This window comes from Erpetoichthys calabaricus, chromosome 2 (genome assembly GCF_900747795.2).
Source record: "Erpetoichthys calabaricus chromosome 2, fErpCal1.3, whole genome shotgun sequence".
NCBI classification, from domain to species: domain Eukaryota; kingdom Metazoa; phylum Chordata; class Cladistia; order Polypteriformes; family Polypteridae; genus Erpetoichthys; species Erpetoichthys calabaricus.
In genome coordinates this window covers 299812942-299824409 of record NC_041395.2, presented here as the reverse complement: position 1 = coordinate 299824409, position 11468 = coordinate 299812942, and the positions used below count along the sequence as shown (strand labels likewise).

The window sequence follows — 11468 nt, the reverse complement described above, 5'->3', positions numbered from 1 at the left end:
CGAAGATTACAATCGATTCTTTCTTTTAAAGACATAATTATTCGCAAGCTGTGGCTCTCTGCGATACTAAATTGGAATAAGGTTATAAAATAACTACTCTGTATAGGTTGCTTTAATTTATTATTTGTGTGATCGATGATTGTTAAGATTTTTAGATGACTGTATTACTGTTGTTTTTTCGTTTCGATAATCCGTGTTGGCGCGCCAACGTCTAAAATACCAAAGAAATAAACGAATATCAATGTTAAACGATTAATTTTAACTTAACGCCTTTTTCTTCAAAAAAACATACCAGATATATTGGCTATGCCGTTATGATCAAAGGACGAATGAGCTCTCGTTTGTCTCCGCCCTGTGGAATGGAGGATACAGTGTAAGCCTTCTCAGGCTCCGCCCTTCTCCTTCTCACCGCCCCGTCCCGCCCTTTCGTCTCATTTACCCTGTCTTTTTCTATTCCTGCCCCGCCCACTTAGAAACACCTTTAATCCGTCCAAGAAAGTCTCGTGATAGACGGGCAGTGCGTGTGCGTGTGACGCAGCCCCGTAGAAAGGGGCAGGCAGAGGTTCCCATACTTCGAGAAGCAGTTAGCGAAGGAGGAGTTGCAGCGGTGAAGGATGGTAGAGTCACACCTCGAAAGGGTAAGGAAAAAAAAAAAAAAAGCAGTGCCTAATAGCACTTACGTTGAATATGTTAAGACAAAAAAATATCACGGGATGTCTGCCAGCGCGCGTGTTGCGTGATGTTTCTTAGAACTTAGAAGCGCGTCTTTTTATTTCTTTGGGTTTGTTTTGCCACAAATGATTCTCTAGTCGAATGGCCGCGGTAGGCAGTGTTGCCTTTTTTTCTTTCTTTCTTTTTTTTTAATCGAACGGGGCTTCGGAAAGGGCTGTTGCAAAATTGCAGAAGGGTGGCGGGCAAGATTCTGTCATCTTACACACAGTCAGCGACATTAAGATAGAAAGGGGGCGCGAGCGAGACCGAAGGAGGAAGACTGGGTGCTACTGAGGTGGGGGAGGAGGAGGAGGAGGACGACAACGAGGAGGTGGAGGAGAAGAAGGGGGGTCGTAGTCGGAGTTCGTGTCGTGCGTTTGCTGTTTACTGTTGCAGTGACTGCTGCTGGCAGCAGAAAAGGTAGTTTTTCGGACTGTGGGTAGAGGGGGTGGGGTTGTTATTTTTTACCCCCTGACCTCCGCTCCGCGATTGAGCGTTCAGTGCTTTTCTGCTCGGGCTTCGGGGATGACATATAGGAAGGGCCTAGCGAGCAGAGTGAGAAACTGATTGCTACCCGTTACGGACTGAGTCGTAGTTAGCGAGGAACCACAGAGAGCGGAGCGATAAGAAGAGAGAAAAAAAAAAATCAGGAGTCGCTGATATTCTTTTCGGATGCACCATGAGTGCGTGAAGTCGATCAATCGCCGCTGTCTAAGGTGCCCAGCGGTGCCACAGCAGCAGCCACCATACCTGTTAGCTGCACACTTCAGTACGGGTTGTGCGGTTGTTACAATCGCCTCCAGTTAAAATACTCAAGGAAAAAATCTCGACATTTTCTGTTTCGCAACACGAGGTTCCCGAGGCTTTTATCATTTTTTGTGGTTGTTTTGGGTTACTGGAGCGCTTAATTTTCCGCCCTTTTGCCAGAACACCACACCAGTACAGGCAAGTTGGAAGGGTGCGTGAGAGAGAAAGCAAAAATGCACGTGTATTAAACAATTCCAGAAAGGGTCAGTGCAATTTTGATTTGTGTTTTATTTGCAAGTATTTGAGCGCTAGACAGAGAAGTTGTGTGTGCTGCTACCTGTGCGTTTATGTGTATGCCATAGGTAACAAGGTGATCGTGACACCTGTAAAATGTCAATCCCCATGTGTCATTCCAGCCGTTGTAAACATTTCACCGGTGGAGCAAATTGTGCCAATCAAACTTCCACGTTGAGTTGATGTGTAGTATTCATGAAATTCGGCATCAGTCTGAGATTTCGCCTAGTGATTATTTAAAATATTTTTGTAGGAATTCTAATAACAAAGCTTTTGCTTCTGTAGATTTTATTTCAGATTCCACCTTTTATTTTATGTCTCTATTTTTATTTTCTTACTATCGAACTTATCTTTTAGAGACTTGAAAATGAATTTATATTTAAGGGCTCGAACTTTTCTTATTTGTATATTTAGGTTATCTGTGAATTTGATTTTATTTTTATCTGTTTTTTTGGGTATTCATTTTCGAATTTGTCTTTATTTGTAGTCCTTTTCTTTGATACATTGTAACGCACTTGGAGCTACATCGTAGAAATAAATGTAACAAGTTACACTTTTTTTGTAAAATGTATAGAAATGGTTTTTATAGTTTTAGATGTTACACGTTCATAACTGATTCGTGTTTCTGAAGCGGGCATGCGTTTTCTAATTAAGAACAAATCACAAATTTAGGGAAAAATAGCCATATGATCCAGTCTGTTATGGCATTTTGCTCCAATGCCTGTTATTGATTACATGCATCACTTTTCTCTCAGCAAATCAGAGAGCGTAGTCTCTAACGATCTCCACAAACCGCAGCATAAATTTCTTTCTTATTCTTGCTGTCTGGATAGAGAGAGATTGGTTGTACGATGAGTAGAAATCTTTGTTAGTCCATAGGTTTAGTTACCAAAGCATTGTTTTTGAGTGGTGAAAATACATGCAACATCTGTGAACCCCGATGTCTTTATGTACTTGTGTGTCTTTCCTATGTGTAAATTTAAATTTGAAAGACAAACTTTATTGCAAAATAAAAAAGGTAAGCATATAATTTCGGCAGCTTTTTGGATCCATGTATTGATGCTGTTTTTGTTACTTAGTAGACATTTTTATTACTATTATTCTTTTAAACATTGGTATCTTCATGCTATCCTGTTTTAACATACCTCCATTTTTTCCCCCGGGACTTGTATGTAAGGTGTGGTAAATATTTTAAAATGCTATTGTAGACTTAATAATTTATTAGAGAATATTTTCATTCATTATCTTTATTGATCCCAAAGATTGATTTTTTTCATCTGCGTCGTCTTGAGATGTGTGTGTGCTTTTTTATTTTGGTTACCTCATTAACACATAATGTGTAGCAAGACTACAGGTGACTGTTGTCAGTTATGTGCTGTCTGGATTGCTTTTAACTAGGAAATTGAAAGTATGTTGGGGTTAAGCTAGTATAGCAGTCCACTGTGTCACACAGAGAAAATACCCTTCCGTTTTTTTTATTTTTCTCAAAATTTCTAAACTTTTTTTTTTTTACATTGTTTGGAAAAGCAGCAATATCTTATTTTTCCATCTATCAACAGAATTTAAGAGTGTTTTTGTTTTCCCATTATAACTCGGTTGTTTGTAATCGGTTATTTTATTAACTATGGGTATGTCACTAGAAATACTTCTTTAGTATGTGTACGTTTTAGTTATTTGATTTTACTCCATCTATCCTGTCCCATGCTAACATGAGTGTTTTTCAGTTGTAGACCTCGACTTGCTGTTTAACAATTAGTGCACATTTGTTGATGAACTGATAGCTTAGTAGAAAAAGTACTTGATGGGTTTATAGTTAAAACATTAAATGCTTATGAATTGTAGACTCCATGGCACTGCCCTTTTAATGACAAAGTATAAAGTAAGCTTCACTGACAGTATATTTGATAGTTATCTTGTTTGTGGTTAAGCTGTTTTGCAAGCTAAAGCTTTTTGTAAGTTTTGTATATTTATCCTGACATTTTTCATAAAGGCTTTTATGTGATTTTCAAGAAAAGATGTCTGTAGTTTGCTTAGTTCCACTTTATTTATCATAAACAACTATCTCGAAATATTATTTAGAGTTTAAAACTGAGAATTTGTTTTACTTTTTGCATTGAAATAAACCATTATCATATGCAGTTCTTTTAGTGACCTGCACTGTTTCAAGGCACTTTACACAGCAACTGTACAAGGAAATCATTACGATAAAAATCAAACTAGAAAAACAAATTTCACCATTATCATTTACATCAAGATAGCTGTAGCAGTCAGTTATAATGCAAGAAAATTGGTTAGTTTTAAATACAGCTTTAATAGCAAACAGTTTAAGTTAGCAGTAGCACTGCAATACTATACACTATGTAAATTAATGAGCAGCAGGAACTACTGAAACTTGTAAATGAAGGAAAAGCAATTAAAAAGCTAGAGAATACATGTGGGTGTTCAGTCTGGATTTGATCGTCAAGCTAGAAGGAGCCTCATGAAAAGTGGAAAGAGAATTCCAGAGAGTGCCAACCACAGAACAGAATGAATGCCTGCCAAAGAGGTTGCATAATGTGGTTTGCAAAGAGTAAGGAGGCCAACATGAGAAGATCCCAACTGTTTGTAACAAGTTAATATGGTGCAAGCAGTTAAGATATGTATTCCGGAGTGGCAGGGAAAAAAAAGCTTTACAAATCATAGCAGAATATTGAAAAACATTCTTTATGCAGGTGTTATGTTGTAGTTATATAGTCATGTTAAGGTCTGGGATAACACCACCACTTGAGTCTGCATGATGCATTATACAGATATGTACATACATGTTGGCTTTTATTGCTGCCTGAGGCTTCATTTGCCTATAGACATGTATATTTTAATAATGATAAAGTAGAATGGTTATATAGCAGTATCCAGTCTACATGCATGGTATTTTTTTAAAGATTTAAAATGACGTTCTATGTCAGTTCATCAACTACCAAACGTAAGTCCCCAACATCACAATCCATTTTTTAATTATGTAAGAGATGGTTTCATCTAGTTGTTTGGCATGGGATAAGTATAAAATGGAGACCCTCAGGGGTGCAGTGGAAGGGATTTGAGACTTACCAAGGCATAAATTGATCACTTCGGTGAAAAAGAATGAATTGCTGTACTATTGGCATTACTAGTATTTTTACTGTTTGAACAATTAAAAACATCAAATTCATTTGCATTGTTGGAAACTGAGTAACAGTCCCCTAATGTGTGTGACTCATGAGGAAACTGTTTAGAATTTTGTTATAAAGTTAGTCTAAAAAAAACATATTAACTTTAGTTGTAATTCCAGAATGATAATAAAAAGGTGGTTATTTAATATACTGATGGTATTTCCAGTGTAATTTTTTTCCCCTTCCATATTCAGTACCTTGCAAATTGAAAGACTTTTTTTTTTTTTTATTTAAAGAAAAACGCACACTCATAAGTATCACTTTACATTATGGACAAAGTTGAGTTTTCAGAACAAAGGTAGAAGTTTCAAAGGGAAAAAAAGGTACCATAATGGAGCCAGATTAATGTCAATATATATTTTCCTTACTTTTAATTATTCATAAAAGTAAAACTGTCATCTTACAAAAAGTATATTCAGTTTCACTGTCCATCATAAAAAAAAAAAAAATCTTCCTTAGCAAAATTCTAATCCTTTGTGTCAGTTTCATACATGTGTGATGATGCAGTTTATATTTGGACAAATAAAGAAACTTCTACTTGATTCACAAAGTTTAACTTCAACTCTGTAGGTATCTGTAGCAATTGCTTACTGTGCAGTGAAAGGAAATGTAATCTTTACCTCTGGATGGAGACTGTAGTACAGCCCATACTTTTTGTTACTAGCTTGTTACTAAGTGACGGTTACTTGTGGTTCTGGTGTAATATGACATTGGACCAAATGTTTATGCAGCATTATCAGAACTGTGAGCAGTAAAAGTACTACTTTCTCATGAACATCACACAGACCATGTCATTAAGTGTTTCAGTGTTGAGCTTGAATGATGTAATTTTTTTTCTTTTCCAAAACAAAAGGCTTTGTATTTAGGGAACATTTTCCCTTTGTGAAATGTCTGAACTATATAATGGACAGGAACAATAAATGTTGGTTGAGAGTAGTGGGCCTTGATGTGTAATGTTTAAACTGGTGTGCCATACTGATAGTTTAAAGTGTACTAGTTTTTCTAACCTTAATTAACAAGGGAAAATACATTTTTTGTTGCTCTTACTTGATTAAATAATTTTTACCCTAAAAATGCATCTCTTAAATATCTTGAGAAAGTTTAAGGTTTTGACCAGTTCAGATAGTTCTAGTTTTAGAGTTAACATAATATTAGTTGGGTGTTGCTAGCATACCAGTAGAAGATCTCATCAGATGGTATCCTACATTCCTTGGATGTTTCAACCCTGAACCATGATGTCCTCCAGTTGATGAGTTGACAATGATGGCCAGTCACTGTTCATCTTCTCCTGGCCTGAGGCTTAATTTCTCTTGCCTGTTCTAAAGCCAACAAGAGTCCTCTTTTCCTTCTTCCCCGCATCCCCCAGTCCCAGAGCTGTGAGCATTTTCCGCACACACACACACACACTCTATTGAGAAACCCCTTCAGCCATCCTCAATGGCCCTTTTGGTCCCAGCATTCTTGGGTCTGGTATTGGTACTTGGTGGCTTTCTTTTTGGAAGCCTCTTGGCATCTGTTTTCCCATGGGACACTTGGTTCAATCAGGATAATCCTCGTGGTCTCGTGGTGAAAGTAGTTTCCTACCACATCCACTCTCATCTCCCATGATTGTGTCATCTGCAGAAAAGTTCTTTTTGGTTTTATAGGAGGGTGGTGGCTCCTCCCTTTCTGTGATAAATGGGATGGATGAGACCAGTCTGCCCCTTTTTCCTACTGTCCTGCTGTAAGATGCCTACTATTGTTCTGATCATTCTTCCTTGGGTTAATGCAGTTTTGGACCATGTCATTATTTACACCAGTGTGTTTCTCCCGCTACATAACGCTCCGAAGAACTGACTCTATTTGCAGTGTTTTAAAACTTAGGTTTTCCTTGCCAATGGAAGATAAAAATTAACATTGTTTAAATGTTTTTTTCTATTTGTTTCAATTAAATACTAATTTCACTATGTTTTCCACTGAAACAGATCAAAACAAATGATCTTGAACCTCTATTGAAATGTGTGGAGGATATAAATAAAGTTGTCACTAAATTTTAGTAGTCTGTCAGGAGAACAAGATTCTGTAGCACAAGTAAGATTAGACGGTCCAAAACACACAATCTGTTTTTTGTCAATCTACTGTAAACACATCACAAATTTTTTTTTTTTTTTTTTTTTTTTTGATAATACCCTCAAATCTGAATTCCAAATTAACTCTGTTGTTAAAGCCTGTTCCTGTCAGCTCAGGGCATTGGCTAGGTTAAGCCTTTTCTTTCTGTACATGATTTTGAAACACTATTTCATGCGTTTTGTTTCTTCTCTGCCAGACTTGCGCAGCTCCTTATATATTGCAATAAAAAATTGAAAACAAATAATTAAATGTATGCTCTCATGTAATTTTGATAATTCCAAAATGCATTGCTCTATTGACTAGATCCAAACAGGAATTCTTGGTGGTAGAAAGGGATAATTCCCCTCTCTCTGTTATGTTTGCATATCTTCTGAGTGCCATTGTCTTATAAAATTTCAGGAATACTTGAAGTAACTAATAGTGTGTTTTGTGTTTTTTTTTTTTTTCCTTTTCATTCTCTCAGTCGAAACACAGCAGTGACATGAATTGCAGCCACTTGCAGCTATGTCATATATCAACGCTACCATGGGAGTCAAACTCGGGGCACCAATGTAAACCTCATTACCAGCCACGTTAAGAATGAATGATTCCATTGCTTATGAAAGTTATTTGACTGTCTGTGAATTTATTCTACAGTGGAATTTAATAATCATCATACTTGTATATTGGGAAAGTACTTCTCTTAACTCTTTATGAAAACCAGAATAGGTAGTTGGAAGGTGAGAATGTTTTTGGCACTTTCAGCATTTGTTCTTTAAAGACCAAAAGGTAATGGAATATGACCCAATATATTTTGCTGGAAATTTGCATCCTAAGAAAGTCCCTGCTGAAAACAAACTACAATATCATGGTGGGTCGGGGTGGTATTACACACTTTTTTGGTGCTTCTAGTTAGCTGAGGGAAAAAAGCAAACTGTGATTGGGTAAGGGGAGGAAGGAGAAGAATCACGTCTTCCAGCAGAGTCCTGTATTTTTTATTTTTTTCATTGGATTTAAGCCTGGAAGTTAGGAAGCCACTCAGCTCTGTTTGTTTAGTCAGTCTGCTCACACTGTAGTTCTTCTCTATAGACTTATTCTGTATCTGTTTATCTCTTCAGCTACCCACTGTTACTACACATTAGTTTTAAGGCATTCTGACCTCGGAGACATTCAGATAAACAAAAGACCCAGGCCTTCACTCTAATTTTACTGTGAGAAGTTTTTTACTGATTTGGTGCTGTTGATCATTTGCAAACATACCTATAAGCATTACACAAGACACAAAATTGGCAGTGAAGTACCACCCACCCCATTAATGATAAACAAAAGAACGAACAAACGAGAAACATAAACATAAGAGAATTAAAGTTCACAACCTACCCCATGATCACCCTCCTACCCACCATTTCAAATATATATATATAAATAATATATAAAAAACTGGTAGGCTACTAACCTTTTTAAGATATTTCTGATTTAAGTTCTCTGAGAATACCTTTGCTGTTAGTCCAGGCCTTTCATGAAACACTTCATACAGGGCAAGTTCACCAAATAGGTGACACGACAGAAGCATACCAGTCAGATGATGATACTAGTGGTTTGCTTGTGCAAGATTGCTCTGAACTGTGTAAATTAGCTCTGCTAGTTTTAATTGAAAGAGAAGCTTTGTATAGTCTTAAGCAGCTGCTTTTAATGCCTCAGCTGTTGCAACCAGTGGCTGTCTATTGTTGTTGTGCTTTTAGGTTTGCTTTTAATCCTGTAACTGTTCTTTTCTATGGCTGCTTCCTTTATAACTAGATGTATGTATGCAGCTTTGCCTTAAAAAGAAAAAGGGAATATGTGCTGTGGCTGTGAACATGTCATAATTTTTTTTTTCATTTGATGACATGCTTTGTCAGTTTACAAAAACTTCTGTGGATGTTGTATTACAAACACAGACATATGGAAACTTTTGCTTTTTTGTTTTCTTTTTTTAAAGTATGTTTAAATATATCCTCTTGTTATGTAATGTTCTGGCAGGGCAAATTTTAAATGTAATATGTGATAAGTGGTGGTGAATAGGCATACATAAAATATATCTTCTTAACAGATGTAGTTTCTCAAGATGTAATATCTCAATTAAAAATCCTAATTTCTTACATGATCTGGTGTTTTAGTGATATTTGTTGTGATCATAATTGTCTGTTAAGTAACACTTGAAAATGTCATGTATGAAAAAAAATATTTGGTTGGAAAACCTTGAAATTTTTTGTAATAAACACCATGTGCCATGGAGATTGTAGAGGGATTGCTGCTGTTGTCATAGCAATGCAGATTTTCATGCGTTCTTGGCATGCAGAAAACCAGGTTTTGAGGTCATTATGAAAGCTTGTTTGCACTTTGTGTGAATTCCTATTCTCTTGGGTCCTGCCATTGCAAATTAGTTGCTTCAAGATAGCAAAAATACTTAATATTTAAACCTTTTATTACTTGTATTTCCAAGAACCACATTTATCAAAGGCCTTGATTGGGGTCACTGTGCATTATTTAGTAGCAGTCTTTTAGTGTTTCCCACAAATTTAGCATCACTTTTCTGCCTGTTTGTTTTTGTAGTATTGTGACTTTAATAAACATAAGTGAAAATAAAAACTCTTTACCAGAAAATGCTTCCTCTCTTGGCTTTGTTTCTTTGAGCCTGCTGTTCAACAAATAAATGACTCTTTTGACACTTCTTATACACTCCAGTTATTCCTACTGTATAGAGTCAAAATCGTCAAAAAGCAGCCCTTTTAAAAGGAGTTAGATTGCAAAAAAATGGTGCATAATCGGTGGTTGAAGTCAAAAAAATTTAAATAGGTCTTTTTGACAATTTTTTTTTTTTTTTGATTTAAGGATAAATTAAGGAAAATCTGGTAAATTTACTTAGATTTAGGAGTGGTAGAGAGTACATGAAGATATGGTTAGGTGGCATCTTAGGACAGGAAATATCTAGTGCGGGGTTCATAGCTCACTGCATGCAATAAGTAAAGATCTTTAGAGATCTCTGATACTGTTTGCCTTTTTAGGTGGTTAATGTCCTGAACAGAAGTCCGCTGGGTGCAGGTAATGTTCTGTGCTGCCTTCACCACCTACCGCAGGGCTTTACTATCTCCAGCTGAGCACGTGCTCTACCAGAATGCGATGTAGTCAGTGAGGATGGACTCTGATGTGCACCTGTAAAGCTTGTAAAAATGTCTGTGGAAATAGAGGTGCCAGTAAGTGTTTTTTGACTAGAGCCAAAATGTCATGTATCCACTTAAGTTATCGGTGGTGGTCACTGAAAGAATTTTAAAGTTGTTCACCCTTTCAGCAGCATCCTCTTAAATATAGATGAAATGCTGGTCTGCCTATTGGTTTTTGAAGTCTATCATCAACTCCTTGGTTTGCTGACATTAAGGTTGTGGTTGTTACTTTGACACCATTTGGTCAGCTTACATCGAAGAGGTTTGGTTATCTCATTGTTAGTTATTAAGCCTATGATACTGGTGTCATCTGCAAATGTAATGGTGGAGTTGGAGCTATGTCTGGCCAAACAGTAATAGGTGAAAAGGGGACTGTGGTATAGCGGGTCCACAGCTCCCGTTCAAAAGGCCCGTTTTAAATAAACAATCACTGTGCTCTTGGCTTAGCGAGGGGGCGTGGTAGTTGTGGCTGGAGCGGGTCTCGGGACGATCTGCGGTGTGGGCGTTTCTCACCTAAGTGCACAGGTGAGAGACTGCCCACATCCGTCTGTGACTGTTCCTGAGACTGCTAATGTGCTGCAGCTGCTGTGTCCTCTCAGCATATATAGAAGCGCGAGTCGGCTAGAAGAGAAAATGGAAAAGAACAAGAGAGGGAAAAAAAAGTAAGATAATGGGAGGTAGCAAGAGAAGACAGGAAGCAGGTGGAGAGAGCCGGTGTGAGGAAGAAGGAGGGCAAGCGAGCAAGAGCAGGCTCACATGAGAGAAAGCAGGCAGCTGGGAGGAGAGCCCACGAGGGGAGTGTTAGGCCAACACTCAGTGGGGCTGAAGGAAGCGGTCACTCCAGATGAGTGATTAAGTAGCTGGAGTGACCAGTAGAGGCGACGACTGACAGTCGATAGGAGCGGGAGTCGAGGAGGCTTTGGGCTGGTATAGCCCCAGCGTGAGCGCCTTGGCCGCTGGGGAAATAACCAAAGTCTCGGTCCGGTTTGGAGCCCGACATAGCCAAAGATCAGAGGGCTACCGGACCTGAGTGAAAGGCAGCTGTTCCTGCAGGTAGGCGACTCTCCTGTTGAGCAGCCCAGATGGGAGTAGCAGGGGAGCCACCATGGTAAAAAGAAGACACCAGGCTTTTTGTGTAACTGTTTTAAAGGATTGCTTCCTGTGATATTGTTACCTCGTGGTTTTTAGAAAATTTTTCTATTGTTTTTAATCTCCACTTTTCACTTGCTTTTAATGGATT

The 11468-nt window shown here is 37.8% G+C and overlaps 1 protein-coding gene across 1 annotated transcript in view; it reads left to right on the top strand.

Moving 5' to 3' along the window:
• Positions 1–493: 493 nt before the first annotated feature.
• shoc2 (SHOC2 leucine rich repeat scaffold protein) overlaps positions 494–11468 on the top strand; it is a 100731-nt gene continuing 89756 nt past the window's right edge. Inside the window, exon 1 of the mRNA XM_028795838.2 lies at positions 494–638. The gene's annotated coding sequence lies outside the window, so the exon portion shown is untranslated. The remainder of the gene's footprint in view (positions 639–11468) is intronic.